General features: G+C 37.1%; 1 protein-coding gene across 5 annotated transcripts in view; it reads right to left on the bottom strand.

Moving 5' to 3' along the window:
* The window catches only part of GABRA2 (gamma-aminobutyric acid type A receptor subunit alpha2), a 127,491-nt gene that overhangs the window by 27,918 nt on the left and 79,636 nt on the right, over positions 1–19,937 (bottom strand). The gene's annotated exons all lie outside the window — the stretch shown is intronic.

Below are 19,937 nucleotides of genomic sequence, written 5' to 3'. Positions count from 1 at the left end.
CAGATGACTGATAGTCATAAGGCAAATTCGGAAATCTCTGAATTCGGCCAGCATAATTAAATTTGAAACATAGATGCTCTGACAGTTCACTGTGTTCCTGCTAACTGAATGTTAAAAGGGGGACTTTGAAAGCATATAAACATGAATCAAAATGAATTATGAGAGTATTGCTATAATATTGCTGTATTTACATCATTTTAAAATAACTTGTCGAAAATAGGAAAATTCAAGAAAAACCAAGTTTTTAATCCTATGCACCTAATTTATTCAATTAGCTTACCTAATATTCCACTCCCCCAACCCCCCACCAAACACATGCATTAACTGCCTTGATTGTATTTTTGGCAAAAAGCGTTATGTATGAAATCTGGCCAATTATTTAATTCTTTCCCCATAGGCAAAATCAAAATTATATTTTAAGATTGAAAGTAAGAACTTCATACAGTAATGTTACTAACCCTAATTTAACATCTATATACACTGTTAAATTAGCACTATGTTAAAGGCTCATGGCTACAGACTAAAATTTATTTGCAATCGTGATGAATGTGAAAGTACATACATGAAAATGTATATGAATATTCAGAGACTCTAGAGAATCAGTAACACAGCCTCAAGCTATGAGGATCAGTTACTATTCCAAATCTGGGTTAAGTGCCCCTTTCATGTTACCAGAGAGCACCCTGCATATTCCCAGAACACAACATATCATAATATATGTTATATATATTGTTTACCCTCCCATCTCCTCAAACAGACTGTAACCTCTGCGAAGAGTAGGAATTATATCTTTCTTGTTTACCTTGTATCTGAAAGGTGTAGCATAGTGCCTGGAACATATTTTTGCATTAAATGAATGAATAAATATAGTTTATGAAGCAAGTACACCCATTTGTTGAGGTACAGAAACAGAAATGAGTGCCTATATTTGTGTGTGTTTGGAGTTAAATACATAGATACATAAAAATAGCCTAATGCCAGCTATTTTTTTCCAGATTCAATTTCCAAGGAAATGGATGCCTTGTAATATTTAAGATTAGAGAGTATGTATGATCATTGCAACAGAGTTTTTATAGAAACACTTTATGTGTTCAATAACCTCATTCAAAATATTGTATATATAATAGTGTGTATATGGAATATAGAGAATATTTAGTACATAATGTGGAGATATATATGTATATATACATATTACCTAATGTTACAGTTAGTTAAGCTTTAGAAAGTTATTAAGCTAAGCACCAGGTAAAGACTATTGTCTGGAACAGGTAGGAAAGTGGACAAAATACACTGAAAGCCTCCACCTCCCAACTTTCCTTTGACAATTTTGGTGTAAGACATCCAAGGACATGATGGCCTTGGTACCAAAGACTTAGGCTTCCTCTTTCTTATTTCTTTTCCATTTTTAAGGTGTTGCCCATATTCTGGAGGTTCAAGAGGGCTTGCCAACACCTGATCTGCATTTCAGCAAACAAAAGGGGAAAGGAGGAGAGCCACATCCACTCACTTTAAGGGCAAGTTTCTGAGCCTAAGGCTACAAATGGAAAATTATACTTAATTTTTGTTCCTATGTCTTTGAGAACTAGTCATACGACTACATCGAGCAATAAGAGAGGCAAAGAAAGGTAGTCCTGATTGGGAGTCCACTGGTAGACTCAAGATTTCTAGTATTCTGTAAGTTATTAAAAGACAATTAATCATCTAACAAATGTACACTTGGGACTATCCAGAAATTTTCCTATGAAAATTTAGGAAAGGAAGAAAGAAATGTTTTGTATTGACCCTCTAACGTGCCCAACTACCTGATAAATACATCTAAACTGAACAGACACACACTGGCCTCCGGCTACTCATGCCAATGTAATGGCTGTGCAAATGCAGCTTAAGACAGCCCCAAGGCCCACTTCTAAACAGTGCAGTCCCATTAAGTAGAGACTCCACAGCTACCAGTATTCGATGCACATTCTGTCTTTTAACTACTCTTCTTCCATTCTCTTTGTGGGCTGTCCTTCACCACTGGTCACTTAACTGCTCACATTCCACAAAGCAACACGCTGCTTTTCAAGTCTTCTTATGTTACTGCTCTCTCTTGACAGTATCCTTTATTCCCATTTCCTAACCTCCTTCCATATCATGAAGATCTTCAAGGATATATCTCATGAGCTCCAGTCCCAAATATCTGAACATCTCCTGAATATCTCCACAAAATTTACTGAATCTCCTATACGACATTCATTTCCTCATTAAAGATGTATTCAGTCTCCTACATGCCTGTCACTTTGTTAGACATGCCTATATAAAAACATGAATGAAATGCTCAAGGAGAATATAATCTACCAGAAGATGCAGATAATTGTAGACATGTTACACAGATAGTATAGCAAATGATGGAAAAGTATAGGGTCCTTTAAGACTCCCTATGGATATCTATTCACATTTTGGAGTAAGAGGAGGTTTCCAGGAAGAAGCAAGACATAAAAGGAGATTTGTAAAGTCTGGGAAATATGTTTATTGAAGGAAAAACATGGTACTAGGTCTGATGCAGGTCAACATAGCAAAAGGGGGCTAATAGAGTGGGTTAGGCTAGGGAGGCCTCACAAAGTTGTAATCATGGTAAAAGTTTCAGTCAGTGGTTGCATTGTAAAGCCACAGAAAGGGCTCATGCAGGAGAGGGTTATATAACTAAATTTGAGCTTCAGAAAGATCACTTTTGCTGTACTGTGTAGAATGGAACAGAGGAAGGTAAGATTAGGGACAGGGAGAGCAGAGAAAACTTTTATAGTAATCCGACACAAAGGAGTCCCACAGAAATCTCAAATTTTAAACTGTCACAACTGAACCAAAACCTACGATGTCTTCCATAATTCTCTATTGTAGAGGAGAACAGTACATTTATCTAGTCACTCAGTTGGAAATCTAGGGGTATTCTGCAATGCCTGCATTTCTCAAACCCTTCAGACTCACCAGGTCCTGCATATTCTCCCTCCCTAGTGTCGACATCTCAAGTCTGTAACTCCCTCTCCACCAATATCCATTGTCCTATTTTACGCTTTTATTATTTCTCACCCAGCTGATGTCAATTACCTCTTAATAATCACCCTGTATCATTCATACCGTTTCAGTCTTTTTATCTGATATTCCGTATAAGACTCTTCGCCAAGCTCAAATATATCGATCTTACTCCTTTGATACAACACCCTTCAAGCAGTTTCCATGGCTTTAGCATGGGATGTAAGGCTGTAGAGGAACTGGCCTCCATCTGTCTAACTATCGTTACAAATAAATGAATCCCACGCCTAAGATACACCCATCAATAATTGGTTGTTCTCTATAAGCTTCATGTTGCTTTTGATAACTATGTACCCTCTGCTTAGAATATGTCCTTTTCCAGCATACTAATTTGCAAGGCTTGACTTGTTTCTTCTTCCCTTTGGGATTCTCTGAAGTCTTCTTCAGATATAATTGTTTCTTCTTTTTGCTCTTACCTTATTTTAATATACTTCTCTCTTGGCACCCATAATTCTTTACTTCTGTCTCACTCCTCCACACGCTGAGCGGCTTGTGGGCATGTGGCTCATTGTGTCTTTTGAAAATGCTGCCACCTAACTCAGATTCTGGCAACAGTGAATACTCATTATCTGTTGGTTCACTGATTGAAAGAACTAATTTTAAAAACTGAACAGTAACAGCGGTGGACCATATTTGTAATTCTATACGAGGGAAAATACAAGTTAAGAATTTAGTAAGCTTTAAAATCAAGTAAGTTTAATCAGAACATTGTAATATAAATGTGATGTAAAGATAGTATAAATCTGTTGCACACAAGTCTCGTATTCTTATATTACTCCAGATACGAGAATAAAATGTGTCACTTAGAAGCACCTACTGTGAGTACTATCATCATACTCATTTGCGGTTGAGGAAACTGAGGCTAAGTGAGTTGACTACCTTACTGAAGTTCATACTGTTACCAAGTAGGGGAAGTGGGATACAAAACTAGGAGTCAATCTCAAAAACCCACACTACTACATTACCCTGCCTAATCTATAAATAGAATCCTCTTTCAAAGTCAGTTGTATGACCATATCATGTATTTTTCAAGATCATGAATTCTAACCCTTGCATTTTACTGCTAAAGCCCCTAATATCTTAAGAAATTTTAAAGTTATATCATGCATTAAAGTATTTACATTGCTTGAGCAGTGGCTATGCACAGAGAAATGTGCACTAAAATCAGGCAAGAGTTTGGATTCTGCTTCTGCCAGAGCAGTTAGGTGACTTTCCTAAGCTTCAGTCCCTCCCCCATCTGCAAAATGGAAATGGTACTTTTAACGGATTTGGGAGGATTGTAGAAGCATCATATATGCCTGGTACACAGAATTGCTCAACAAATATTAGATTCTCCCTTTTTGCTCTCTCTCTCAGCCTCAGTGACTTTATCTCTAAAATGGGAATTATATATTTTATATGCCTGAACATTAAATGATATAAGCAAATGTCCCTTTTAGAACTCGTAAGACAAAGGGTACTAGCTTCTCTGTTATTTCTGAGTTTATTAAGGCCCCCAAAGTTTGGATAAAGAAGCTAAGAATCTAAACCAAGGATGCAAGAGTCCCATCTAGTGGTGGTTTAAGTAAAATGAAAAGACACAGGATTACACTGCTTAAATGGATCCCTAGAAAGCCTTGGGCTATTTTACTTTAGTTATTCATTTCCTATATTGAGAAACCATGGGGCTTACAAGTGAAGAGAAAGGAAAGCTTTGAACTGAATTACCCTCCATTCTTCCATTGTTCCAAGAAAGCCCTCAGGTCTTTTCAGAGTGGATCCACAAATTTCTGGTCTTGTTAACCTATCATGTTCATGACTGAACTACTTTCTTCCTAGATTTCTAAAAGGTTATGATTCAGCACTTTGATTAGGCATATTTTGATAGCCTTTTGCTGTCACATGGGTTTAGAAGTGTCACGATGACTTAAGACCAATGTCTTGTAAGAATTGCCCATCAACCATAATTTATTATATTTGAGAGGTGACTTATAAGAAACCTAGCATGGTTCACATCTAAGCTCAAATAATAACAGGAAAGAGGTAGACGTTCTGGATGAAAGTAAGGCTGGATGTAAAAATGGTTGAATACAGCCAGTCAGGAGGAGCACTGTGAGATCCCTGAACCTCTATTTCATTACTTAAGAAATAAGAATCTAGTCTGGTGTTACTATAAATGTCACAGTAATTGTTTTGGACAGCACAATTCATATGTCTATGTTCCCCCAAATTCATATGTTGAAATCTAATCCCCAGTGTTAGGGAGGTGGAGCCTTTGGGAGGTGATTTGGTCATATAGGTGGAGCCCTCATGAATGGGACTACTGCCCTTCTAAGAAGAGGCCAGAAAGCTAACTCTCTTTCAGCCATGTGAGGACATAATGAGAGATCAACAGTCCACACCTGAGGAGAGGGCCTCACCAGAACCCCATCATGCTAGCATCCGGATCCCAGACTTCCAGTCTCCCAAACCGTGTGAGATAAATTTCTCATGTCTACAAGCCACGCCGTCTATGTACTTCATTGAAGCAGCCTGAATTAAAACAGTAATATTCAGATTTCATGAGTTTAAAAAAATAATATATCCAGTATGATGACAATAAGACAATGAAAGAACAGGAGACTGCATAAAACACCATCTGTATAAACTCTCCATTGTTTTCAAATCCTTTTACTACTTCAGCTTTGTAATTGCATTGCCATAAAATGCAGAGTGACTGTTCAAATGTTAATAGTTTTGGTGACTTCTTATAGCTCCCTGAGGTGATTTAGCTGGGAGATAGTATGTTATTTGTGATGAATAATACATTATTAAAAAAAAAAAAATTTATCACAAAAAAGCCGCCCAAGTGGAAATCATTTCCTTGAAAGACCAGGATTTTTGAAAATAAATAATAGCTTTTTTTTTGGCAGTTTAAAAACTAAGGATAAGTATGCAGTCAAAATTTTGCTCTAGTGAAACTTAATATTTAATGACCTAAACCTGTATGAACAGTGAAATACTCAGACTATAAAAGACATTATTTTCCATTTTGTTATTGCAAAGCTTAAAAGGAAGAAAACAAAAATTATATTTACAAAAAAATTGAAGCAAAACGCCCTCCTTTTGAAACACCTGAATTCTCCCTCATATATGCTATAAGGGTATCAGCTTTCACGGATGAGTTCCAAAACAAAGTAAATTATAGAGAAATGACTTTATAGACTGCAGTCAAAAGCAGTAATCAAATTCTTCACCTAGGACTAAATAGAAGTTTCTAATGACTAGTGATTAACATCTAGTGATGTTATTTCATGGAGCTATACTTTTAAAGACCTGGGTTAACCCAGTTAATTTTGCTTAAAAACGCAGAATATGACACCTGGAAGGACTGAACTTTGAAAAGCCATTTAATATATTAGATGCTGAACCATAATCAGATTGCATCAACTTTGGGGCAAGGAATAGGGCAAGCAAGGAATCTGAAATACCTTAATAAGTAACTACTGATACTAACAGTTAACTAGCAAACTCAAATCTGAAGGTTCACCTCAAGTTCTGATCTATGTTTAGTAAGCCTGACTCTCAAACAGAAATTAGCCCTGTAAGAAGAAATCACCCAGGATATTTCTGACTTCAGGCTCTAAAAGAAAAAGGGAAAAAAAGGAAAAAGTAGTTTCACAGCATAACAGTGCAATAGAAAATGTGAAAGCATTGGAATCAAAGAGCTGTAAGGTCAAATTCTTTGTTACTGACCTGCTGTCTGATAATGAAATAGTCGCTTATATCTCCAGGTTTCAATGTTCTTGCCTGAAAAGGGGGATAATTACTTTCCTAACTGGAGTTCTGGTTTTTGTTTTCTTTTCAGAATTAAATCATGAGTAAATCTGAAGTGTCTAAGAGAGTATATGAGGACCAGAAGGTGCACGATAAATGCTATTGTATTTTTTTCCTCATTATCATTATGATTATCATAATGATATCATATATATCATAATGATATATCATTATCATTATGATTACACAGATTTCGGTATAGACAATGGGACAGGATAACCTGCCCTCATGATTTGAATGGTTATAACTCTATTGAAGTGATACTTGTACATCCTCCACAAAATCATAGGATACACTTTTAACTCTTTTCCCGTGCCCTTACTAAGAAGTCATTCTCATCAATCAAGCTTAACCAGGCCACCTATATTCCCGAAACAGCTTCTAAATCTGCCTCCAGACTAGAACTAGCAAGGCTTTCTAATTTTCCTTGCCATGGTTTATTAATGTATTTTGCCTCAGTCACTTTCCTAATTGGCAGTGGCTGACTGGGATGCGTCGCCGACAGCGGGAAGGAGGGCGGCTGGTGGGCTGGCAGCTTGCTGATTAGCATGTGCTGCCTTGTGCCAAAGTCAATTCTGGGATGCCAGGTGTGCCTCCTGTTAGCACTCTGCAGCCCAAGCCTTGTGGAAGACGGGGATCTGGAATGCGTGTTGCAGAGACTGCTTCTGCCCTGCGCGGGCTTTCCTTTTGTTGGTTTCAATTCCTGTTACCACCCAGGCATTCTACTCCCTTGGCCAGCTTCTTGCTGCTTTCCATTTAAAACCATGTACGTCTCCTTCTAAGGCTGCTCCAAGTGACTTTCTGAGTTTCTCTTTTTTGCTTTTAATTAACAATTTTTTCACCTTTATTGAGGTATAAATTGACAGATAAAATCGTAACATATTTAAAGTGTACCATGTGATGAATTGCTACACATTGTCAAATCCCCACCATAGTTAATTAATAGACCCATCACCTCACATATTTACCTTTCCCCCCTTCTATTGGCAAAAACATTTGAGTTCTAGTCCCTTAGAAAGTTTCGATACAATACAGTATTATCAACCACAATTACCATGCTATACATTAGATCTTCAAAGCTTATTCTTCTTATAACTGAAACTTTGTGCCCTTTTACCAGCCTTTTCCTATTTTCCTCACCCTCCAGCCCTTGCCAGGCACCATTCCACTGTTTCTGTGAGTTCAACTGTCTCTCTCTTTGCTTTTGATTTTTTGTCCAGTTCTTACGGAATGCTTTTTCCTATCTCTTCGTGGCTTAATCACAGGCTGCAAATTCCTATGTCCATAGGAACTAGGCAGGGAAAATACATAGGTAAGGTGGGCAACAGTGAGGAGTAGTAGGGGCTTTGGAAGACCAGAGACTGCATGTCCAAAGGGGTTGTTGCTACTCAGTTCCCGTTCAGTGTTGCCATGCAAGAATACAAGTCCCTGTTTTACCAAATTTTCGGATTTTTTACAATCACCCTTTTTTAAACAATGGAAACGACTAGCATCTAGACATATACATATGTTCCCATAATTATATATGCATATATTAAGATAATAAAAGATATATGTAAAATCTGTCTATCTATTTACCATCTATCTACTATCTTTTCTATCCTATGTAACTCTATGGTATTCAGCAGCCAGTTCAGATAAAGTGAAAGAAATGGTCTTGTATATGAATATGGGAAGTAGTTGAAACTGCAGAAACAGAGATTATAAACTCTAGCTAAAAGAACTTGAGTTCAAGAAAGAAACACACACACACACACACACACACACACCCCACTTGGATTCACAGAACACTCTACAGTATCCTTGGTTCTCAGGAAATAATCAAAGTTGCTCTTTGTTAAATATATAAAGCAATAAAAGTATCCGTTTACTTTAAGACTTAAGAAACCCTGTGCACATACTGTTTCATGGATCCTCTCAGCACCTCTATGAGGTAGATGACACACATTTTACATCCATTTACAGTGGAGAAAATCGTGTTTAGAGAGGTTACACACTTGTTTAATCTAGAAGTGGAGACAGGACCTGACAGGAGACAGAAGCTAAGCTCTCTTTGCTCCTGGTGCAGTATTTTTTCAAACATGTAGTAAGCACTCAATAGTATTAGCTGCTTTATAATTAAAGAAAAAGGTCTATATTCATTATTTCAGATCACAACTCTCTATTTACTGAACACCAGATACCTCATAATTAAGGAACTTTCTGCCAGACAGATGACTGGTCTCCCCAAAGTTTTAGTGGAATGTTCTTCTTATGTACCAATTTTATGATCACCTACAGTATGTAGCTCATATGTTCACATACCAGGTGCACAGAGCCCATTTTGTGTATAGCTTTTTAGAACTAAAGGAAGAAACAGGTTTTTCACTAACCAATTCCACTGTAAACAAGATGTTTCTTTTTTTAATTTTTTTTTTAATGTTTTATTCATTTTTGAGACAGAGAGAGACAGAGCATGAACGGGGGAGGGGCAGAGAGAGAGGGAGACACAGAATCGGAAACAGGCTCCAGGCTCTGAGCCATCAGCCCAGAGCCTGACGCGGGGCTCGAACTCACGGACCGCGAGATCGTGACCTGGCTGAAGTCGGACGCTTAACCGACTGCGCCACCCAGGCGCCCCTAAACAAGATGTTTCTAATATTAAATAACTTGCTGGACATGCTGCTGAGGGGAAAGGAATGCCCCAGAGTAGGACTAAATGTTGAGAGAATCAGACAATGATGAGGGAAACAGGATAAAAGGAAGGTAAGAGTGGGGAAGGGAGGAAAAAGACTAGAGACAACATTGATAAAAGTATGGAGAAAGCAGGTATATTGATAACTCAAAATGAAAATCTAATAATTAGATATTTAACATTTGGTTTCATAATGTATAGTGTATGTTGAGTAAAGAATTTTAACCTTACCCAAATAGAGGTTTGGCCTTTGCCTTCAGCTTCTGGGAGGAAATCTCTAGGCCTTGGAATAACACACCTGAGAGGAGTGGCTTTGTTTGCCTGAGGGCTATGGGCCAGTCAGCCAGTAACAACTGGATTTAAGGTGGCAGGTTGTTTTTTATGTTTTTTTAATGTTCACTTATTTACTTGGGAGAGAGAGAGAGAGAGAGAATCCAAAGCAGGCTCCATGCTATCAGCACAGAGCCTGACATGGGGCTTGAACTCACGAACCGTGAGATCATGATCTGAGCCAAAATCAAGAGTCAGATGTTTAAACAAATGAGCCACCCAGGCGCCCCAGGGTGGCATTTTGTTGTTGTTGTTTGTTTGTTTGTTTTTACTATGCCACATTAGCTGGTCCTTCTAGGCAATGGAAACTGAGATCAGCCACAAGACCAGTCAACCATACCCATGTGACAGAGCCCCAACAAAGACTCTGGACATTCAAGTGTAGGTGAGCCTTCATGGTGGGCAACATTCTATATGTATGGTCACATATCAATGCCAGGAAAGCAATGCTGCCCATGGCTCCATGTGGAAAGGACAAAGCTTTGCATCTGAACTTTGCCCAGACTCTATGCGTTTCTTCCCCTGGCTGATTTTAGTCTGTACCTTTTCCCTGTAATAAACCATAACCGTGAGTATAACAGCATTCAGTGTATTTTATAAGTTCTAGCAGGTTATCAAACCTGAGGCTAGTCTTGGGAACCCCTTGACCTTACAGTTAGTGTCAGAGTGATTGCAGCCCTCTGCACTGTGTTCCTTCTCAACATAATTAGCTGATCAATTGCAATGGATAATTTTTATTAATTGCTTTCCCAATAGCCATTCAATCTTCTTTTGGAAGTAGCCCTCTGACTTCAAAATTTAAAGAATTTAGAAACTACCTTTTAGTTTATATGGTTTTAGTTTTGCCAGTCTACTTCTTTTTGAACTCACAAATGTATATGCTTGTCTGTCTACCTATCTCTACCATCTACCTATTTAAAATCAGTTTTCATTTACTTATTGTCTCAATTCAACTTATTTCCTATCCATTTAGAAAGAAACAAAAATAACTGCACTCCTTAAATTTAAATTCCAGAGGGGGAGACAAATTACATAAAAAATATTTTTCTGTAACATACCAAAAGATGATATATGCAATGGAGAAAAAAAAATAGAGTAGGCTGGAGGAACAGAAATAGGATTGGGAAGTTGTTTACAAAGTTCAGGTAGACTGTTAGGTGGTTCTCTTTGAAAAAAAGACAGTTTAGAAAAGCCCTAAGGAAATGGAAGGAATGAGCCACACAGGTATCTGCGGTAAGAGAGGTCTGGGCAGTAAGAAGAGACAAAGCTCATAAGTGAATGAGTGGCATGTTCATGGAATAAGGAGGAGGCCAGTCTGGATGTTAGGCTAAGCGTAAGAGATAGGAAGGGTAGCAGAGGTAGAGCTTGGAGGTGGGGCGAGTTCATACTGCATTAAGACTTATTGACTTCTGAAGGGCCTTTCATTTTTACTCTGACTATATTGGTGAGCCAGTGGGTTTAGAGAACAGGCGTGACATAATCTGACTTACATTTTGAAAGTATCCCTCTGGCTACCATGTTGGGAACAAAGTCCCACAAGAGTGGAAACAAGAAACAGCAAAAAGTCTAGTGCAGTGTTATGGATTGAATGTTTACATTCTTCCAAAATTCATATGTTGAAGCCTCAATGCTTAGTGTGGCTTCATTTAGGGATGGAGTCTCTAAGGAAGTAACTGATATTAATTGAGGTCATAAAGATGGGGTTCTGATTCAATAGGACTCAATAGGATTAATGTCCTCCCTGTCTTTCCCTTGTCCCCCCTCAACCCCATGTGAAGGCCAGGTGAGGACATATGAGAAGGTAGCCATCTGTAAGCCAGAAAGAAAACTCTCACCAGAAGCCAACCCTGCTGGGCCTTGATGATGGATATTTAGCCTCCAGGATTGTGACAAAATAAATTTCTGTTGTTCAAGCCTCCCAGTCTGTGGCATTATGTTGTGGCATCCCAAGCAGACTAAGACATTCAGTGATCAAGGAGAGATATGATGGTGGTTCAGTCTAGGGTATAAGCAAGGTTATAGGTTTTAAGGAGAGGAGGAATGAAAGTTCAATTTTGTGCATAGTGAGTTTGACATGTATACTGAAAATCCAAGGGGAGATGTAAGGAAGACAGTTGGAGGGAGGAGGTCTGGACAGAGATATAAATTTGGTAATTATCCCATCAAAATTGTAGCATACCATGATAAAGGATGAGGTTACCCAAAGTAGAAAATATAGAGAAGAGAATGGCTAAATATCGATCCCTCGAGCCCTCTGATATCTAAGTGGTCTGGAAAAGAGTATGGAGCAAAGGAGACTCAGAAAGCATGAAAAGTAAGGGACAGCTCAAGACCATATGTCTACCTTGGAAACCGAATGAAGAAATTCTTTCCAACAAATGTCTTCTCATTTAGTGGGAAGAAAGTACCCTTTCAAAGGCTGCTATTAGATCAAGTAAATTGATCTGAGAATTGGCCACTGGATTTAGCAATGATGAGGATTTCGACAGGAATAGTTTTGGTGAAACAGTAGAGACAAGCTTGAGTTGAGTGGGTCTGAGAGATCATGGGAGAAGAAAAATGGAAGATATTAAATAAACATTTAATATTTAATTAACATGTTTAAAATAAACATTTAATATTTAATTAAATGTTTACAATAAACATTTAATATTTAATTAAATAAACTTCCAAGCAAAACTACTGAAAAGAAGAGAAATGAAATGAGGTGGTAGAGAGAGGGTTAGTAGAGTCATGGGAATTTGGTTTGAGGATGAGGTAAATAACATCTTATTTGTATTTCTGTTGAGATTATAAAGGATCACAGACACTGCTGATGTTAGAGAGAACGGGCAGGTATTGTTGGAATAATGTCCTTGAAGCAGCTGAGAAGGGATGAGTTATAGTGCACAGGTGAAAGGGTCAGCATTGTATAGAAACATAGTCAAGCAGAGTTGGTGAGTGTAGGCGCTTGAACAGATGAGGCTTTGGGATTCTAGGGAGGTTCTTTCCAATTGCTTCAGTTTTCTCAGTGAAGTAGAAATCAAGGTCATCATCACAGAGCTAAGTGAGATATAAATGTGATACAAACAGCAGTGTGAGGATGTGTGAGGAATTACTTTTTCTAATAGGAGCCCACAATTCTTCTTTCCTGTAGGAACTAGTCCTTCTCCATTTGCACAGTGGATCTGACAATACCCACTGGTTCAAAGGGTGGCTTGTAACCCAAGTCCCGCTAATAACTGTGTACCTGCCCACGATTATGCATTAGGACAAGAATGTGAACTGTGTTAAACCAATGAGACTCAGTTATGGAATTTTGAGATGGAATGCACATCTAAGATGTGTTTTTTGTCTACACTTACACAAGCTCATGGTTAATTACAAATGAAGTTAACTAAGGGGTATAAGCCAGCTTGACTTGTGTTTCACGTCACTGTAATTAAAAGAGCCTTGACTAAAATTGAATACACACTAGCATATATGAAAGATTCTGAAATTCCCTTCAGACAAACAAAACACTGATGATATGATGTCAAAGAAGCTGGATTCCTGCCCAGATCTGTCTTCCCCAGAGGTTTACGGAGTTCATAACTCTCGAAATATGCCACTTGGGAAGTGATTACTGCTACTAAAACTAAAGCAAGATCTGACCATCCTTTATGTATATCCTGACAAGAAGGAGAGAATTAAGTCATAGATAATAAATAGTAACAATAATGCAAATAATTGCATAGCACTTATTATGTGCCAGAATTGTTCTAAGTGTTCCATGTGTGTACAGATATGTGTATGTGTGTGTTTATTCCTTAAACTATGTCATGAGGGAGTTTTTATAATCCTAATTTTACAGAGGGGTGAAACTAAGGTGCAAGGAAATTAAAAAAAAAAATAAATAAACTGGCCAGAAGTGACCTGATAGTAACAGAACCAGATTTTGAACCAAGAAACCATGGTTCCAGAATATGTGCTCTTAATAATTTTACGGCCTTTATAGCAAACTACTATATTTTTCTTATGGTAGAAGAAACTACTAGCTACCAATCCAATATTTAGTCAGAGTATAATATTTGAACACTGAATTTATTCCACATGGCAATTTCTCAGATTCTCAGTTATGAGATCAAGTTGGGCTAATGATATATAAATAGAGATTATTGGGTGGGACTACTGGGAAACCTTATGAAGAGGTCTTTTGCCCTTTTTGTTTATCTCTTCCTGTTTCCTGGATATGAATGTGATGGCTGTAGCACCAACAGCCTTTTTGGCCCATGAAGCAAAACTCCATGCTAAGGATATCAAAGAAGAAAGACAGAAAGAAACTGAGTCCCTGATGCCCATAGTATGGCCATACTAGCCTTGGACCATCTACTTGTAGACTTTTATATGGGAAAAAAAAGACCCTCATATATTCAGTCACTATATTTTGGACTCCCTGGTATATACAGTCAAACTGAATCATAGAAATCTGTAGAACTAAGATGAAAAATGAGCAATCCAAATATATCTTGTTTGGAATTTTAATTATTTCCTAATTCATCATATAAGACAAGCAGCTAAGGCCCTTGTATATGCCATGAATGAAGCATGAAATATAAAGCATTTGATCTCCCTGTACTTTTTTACCCGACAAACTTACACCCTAACAGATGTTTGTTATTGGATTTTAGTTTTTAATAGAGAAAGCCCTCTTTTCCATGCTGAATATAATATTAAGACAAAAATACCAATATATATTTCTTATATACAATCTTATTAATATATTCATATGTTCATATATAAACTTTTATATACACTTAGTCATATAGGCATAAACTTATCAATAAATCTGAAAAGTGATTTGAATTCAAATATAAAGGTAATAATTGACCAATCTGTTATGATTATTTCTCATTTATATAAAGTTCTGAAGGATGTTAAGCAACTGAAAGGACCAGGGCCGCAACTTCACAAAATAAAGAAATGTATAGATATGTTTATACAAACACAAAATGAGGTCGGTATGTTGCAAATGTAGTGTCTACTCACAGGAGCTTTGAAAGCACAAAGCCTGAGATATAAGGTTAAAATCACCCAAGTGCTTTCTTATTCTATTGGCAACAGGGGGCAGTTACCTCATCAGGAAGGGAGCTGTGTTTGATTTTTATTAAGGTACATCCCCCAAAGATCTAGAACAGTGCTGATAAATAGATGCTCAGTAAGTATTTCGCTGGTGTTGAATGAACTGGGCATGAACACTCAGAGAAATATCAAAGAAGGCTTTTGTCATTGCAAGATACACGGGCCGTTCCTTTGAAAAAAGATCTTTGAAAAATATCAAGCTGGCTCTACAGTCACAAAATAAATGCAATAGACAAAAAACTGAACAGATAAAGCCCAATATAATGGAACAAAGTCTCTAATACCAAGGGATACATATTATACTTTCTTTTTTTTTTAACATTTATTTATTATTGAAAGACAGAGACAGGCAGAGCATGAGCATGGGGGGGGTGGCACAGAGAGAGGGGGAGACACAGAATCTGAAGTGGGCTCCAGGCTCTGAGCCGTCAGCACAGAGCCCAACGCGGGATTTGAACTCGCCACGAGATCATGACCTGAGCAGAAGTCAGATGCTTTACCGACTGAGCCACCCAGGCACCCCCATATTGTAATTTCTCTTCCTATGCCTACTATCTTGTTTGCTCTATTTTCTTTTTTTCTTTTCTTTTTTGTTTTAATGTTTATTTATTTGGCGGGGGGGGGGGGGGGCGGGGGCGTGGCAGAGAGGGAGACACAGATCCGACTCCAGACTCTGTTCTTATTCTATTCATAGCATGAAGCCAGATCTCAAAGGTTGAAAAATTTGACTTCTGTCTCTCAGGGCATATTAATTTCTTAACTGTGATAGTTTTTAACCTGAGTGGATTATCCATCACAGAAGGCCTTACAAGCATGAGGAGGGCAGATGATTTAAAGATCTCTCACTAGCTTGTAAACCCGACTATGAATTCAGAGACAGAGATCTGAAGAGGTTAGAGTTTGGCTTAGGTATCTGCTCTGTATCAGTCAGACGATGATGTTCAGATACAGATAGAGGCAGAAAACAGGCAATGGTGGAATGAAGGTGGAGTAGGATGGCTACGCAGCTTTCAAGTTCCACTGAGGCAAGACATCAGATTTTTGTTTATCTTCTACTTCTGCACACGCACATAACACATACTCACACAGGATTACATTTATTACAAAACTTTACACAGAATAATTTGTAGAGATAATACTAAAAATGTTCTTACCACCTAATGGTTTTAATTGATACGAACATCTGACTTTTGGATGGATCCCTACATCTTTAGTGTAAATAATTCACATAAAGTGTACACATTCAAATATAGCCTGGATTCTTAATTTTATACGTGTTAACTTTTACAACCAATCTTTAAAAGCTTTGGTACATTTGTTACACTCCAACCTAGGAGCCTTGACTCTAACACATTCCATTGATTCAAAGTTAAATATTTATTCATGTATATATCTCTCCTGTATATTTAATTAGAGTCCTGTTGGCCTCTTTTAATGTATACATCTATGTCATTTATACTATGAAATCTGTCTTTATTTGCCTCAATTTATTTTCTTCACAACCTCTATTAAACAAATACTTCATCATTCTATTTTATCTGACACATATTTACATATAAATTTAGATCCTTCTGGAATATTAATTCAGTAACAATTATGTAATTTTATCCCAAATTTTTTTTCTGTATTACTTATGCTCTGAAAATCATGCACCTTTATTGTTTAAACTATCTGAATGGAAGTTTTCTCTTATTTTTTGCCACATCATTTTTTTTCTGCTTTTGCCTCAAAAATTTGCAATTTTTGAAATAGGTATCTGAGAAGATACTTCTGAGTCTAAATCCTTGGAAATCTTTGATGTGCTCATTCCTTGCTGTTTTTTTTAATCCGTGACTTTTAAAAATTATTTTACTAAGGTGAAATTCATATATATATATATATATATATATGTGTGTGTGTGTATAATTAACCATTTTAAAGTATACAATTCAGCGGCATTTATGCATTCACAGTGTTCTGCAAACCACCACCTCTCTCTAGTTTCAAACCCTTTCATTACCCTAGAGGAACATCCTGTTCCTATTAAGGAACAACCAACCCCCATTTTCCCTGCCTCCATTTACTGGCAACCACTAAATGCCGTCCATCTCTATGGATTTGCCTATTTGGGTAATTCTTATGAAAGGAATCATACAAAGACGTTTTGTGGCCACCTTCTTTCACTTAGCATGTTTTTCAAGTTCACCCATGTGGTAGCATGCTATCAGTGTTTAGTCACTTTTATCGGTGAACAATGTCCCATTGTAAGTGTAAAGCACATTTTGGCTATCCATTCACCTGCTGAAGGAAATCTGTGTTGTTCCTACCTTTTGATTATTACAAACGATGCTGCTATAAACATTTGCATACAAGTTTCCATTGGAACATATGTTTTCGCTAATCTTAAGTATATACCTCAAGGTGGAACGATAGGTCATATGGGGAAAAATTCTATATTGAACTTTTTAAGGAAGTGCCAAACTACTGCCCACTGAGGTTGCATCATTTTACATTCCCACCAGCAATACATAAGGGTTTCTATTTCTCCACAACATCACAACACTTATTTCTTGTGGTTTTGTTTTGTTTTGCTTTGATAGTATTATTATTATTACCATCCCAATGTGTGTGAAATGTATTTTATTGTGGTTTTGATTTGTATTTGTTTAATGTCCAATGTTGTTTCACAGCATTTCATGTTCTTGTTTGCCATTTGTATACTTTCTTTAGAAAAAAAGCCTATTCAAGTTCTTTGTCCATTTTTTAAGTCTGGTTTTAGGGGTTGTTTTTGTTTTTTGTTTTTTGTTTTTTTTTGGAGTCTTAGAGTTCTTTATTAATTCAGGATATTAAATCCTTATCAGATATACAATTTGAAAGTATTTTCTCCCACATGTAAGTTGTCTTTTCACATTCTTGATAATGTTCCTTGAGGCACAAAAGTTTTCAAATTTCACGGATCCAATTTATTTATTTTTTCTTTGTCACTCATGCCTTTGGTGTCAAATCTAATAATCCATTGCTAGGCCTAAGATCGTAAAGATTTATCATATGCTTTCTTTCAATAGCTTTATGGTTTTAGATTTTATATTAAAGTTTTATATCCATTTGAGTTCACTGCTGTATCTGGAGTGAAGGAGGAGTCCAGCTTCATTTCTTTGTATGTGGTGGTCTTGTAGCTGCAGGTACCCTTGCCAAAAGTCCCTAGAGTGGTGTTAATACACTCAGTTCACCGTGAATGTTTGTTTCTCTCTTGATTTTATTCTATTGATCTATATGTCTATCCTTATGCCACTACCACACTGTTTTGATTAATGTAGCTTTCTTTGTACCGTTTTGAAACTGGGAAATGTGTAGTAGCCAACTTTGTTTTTCTTTTTCCATATTATTTTGATTATTTGGAGCCTCTTATAATTCCCTATGAATTTGAGGATTGCCTTTTGCCATTTCTATAAAAGAAGGCCATTGGACTTTTGACAGGTATTGAATTGAATCTATAGACCACTTTGGGGATTATTCCCATTTTAACAGTACTGTCTTCTAATCCATGATCATGTCTTTCCATTTAATTAGGTATTCTTTAATTTCTCTCAGCAAAGTTTTTTTAGTTTTTCAGTGGACAAGTCCTTCACCTACTTGGTTAAATTTATCCCTAGGTATTTTATTCTTTTTCAATGCATTGTAAATAGAATCATTGTCTTAATTTCCTGTTGAATGATTAATTGCTGGTGTTGAAAATCAAACCAATTTTTGTGCATTGATAATAAGAATAGCTAATATCATATAGCACGTATTAAATGTCAGTCACTGTTCTAAACATTTTACATGCCTTCAAAATACTAAAATGAGTTGCTGTAGCCTGTTAAGATAGAGATACCTTGTGCTAGCCTGGGTTACAAGGCTCTTGTCATCTAGGTCTCAAACAATACTTCTATCTGTATGTATCTACACTAACACTGAAGAAGTTCACGGCAACTGAACACACTATGTGCTTCCATCCCTTGATGTTATGGCACAGTCTACCTTTCTGGTAGGATTCCTGCCTAATTCCATCTGTCTGGGAAACTCCCATCATCCTTCAAGACTTAGCTCAAGTGTTAACTAAACTACCTAACCAGTTCTTTTAGAGAGGATCCTTGCTGCTTTCTTGTAATAACTTTTATATACCTCTTTTATAATGCCTTAATCTTGTATCACCATTATCTCTTCTGCTTATTCTGTTGCCCTCCGCTATTACTGAACTAGTTGAATGCAGGGACTATATTTTATATGTATTTGAGCTCTAAGGCCTGGTACAATATCCAACAGAGTGTATCCTCAATAAAACGTTAAATGAACGAGGGGAACAAACACACAAAGGTAATCTACTTTGTGCAAGATGTGTTCAGCCTACTTCGATTCATCCAAAAAGCAGTAATTCCCCTGCATCGTTATAATCAAGAAAATCACTTTATTAAACACACTAGTGGTAGTGAATGAGGGGTCTCTTTCTCTTTCTCTTCTTCCCTTTCTCTGTCTAACCTGAAATACAAAAATCATCTTTGTCCATCTAAAAAGAGAACAAAGCAGAAATAAACATAGAAAACCCAGAAATATGGTACTATTATACTCCAAGTCAAAGCCTCTAAGAATATTCTCTTTATGCTAACATGGAAACAAATGATGAAAAGCAAATTGAAAAGGAGAGCAAACAGAGAGGGAAGGAAGCAAACAATAAGAGACTCTTAAATACTGAGAACAAACTGAGGGTTGATGGGGGGGGTGGGGGAGAGGGGAAAGTGGGTGATGGGCATTGAGGAGGGCACCTGTTGGGATGAGCACTGGGTGTTGTATGGAAACCAATTTGACAATAAAAGAAGAGCAAAACAGAAAGAAGACTGAACATATTTCCAGAAAATCTGAGTAGTGTTTATATCTCTTATTAACAGGGTGGCACTGACTCTGTATTTAACTCTCTGAGCCTCAGCTTCCTCACCTCTAAAAGGAGCCGATA

Source organism: Leopardus geoffroyi, chromosome B1 (assembly GCF_018350155.1).
Source record: "Leopardus geoffroyi isolate Oge1 chromosome B1, O.geoffroyi_Oge1_pat1.0, whole genome shotgun sequence".
Classification (NCBI taxonomy): Eukaryota; Metazoa; Chordata; class Mammalia; order Carnivora; family Felidae; genus Leopardus; species Leopardus geoffroyi.
This window is presented reverse-complemented; position numbering and strand designations above follow the sequence as displayed.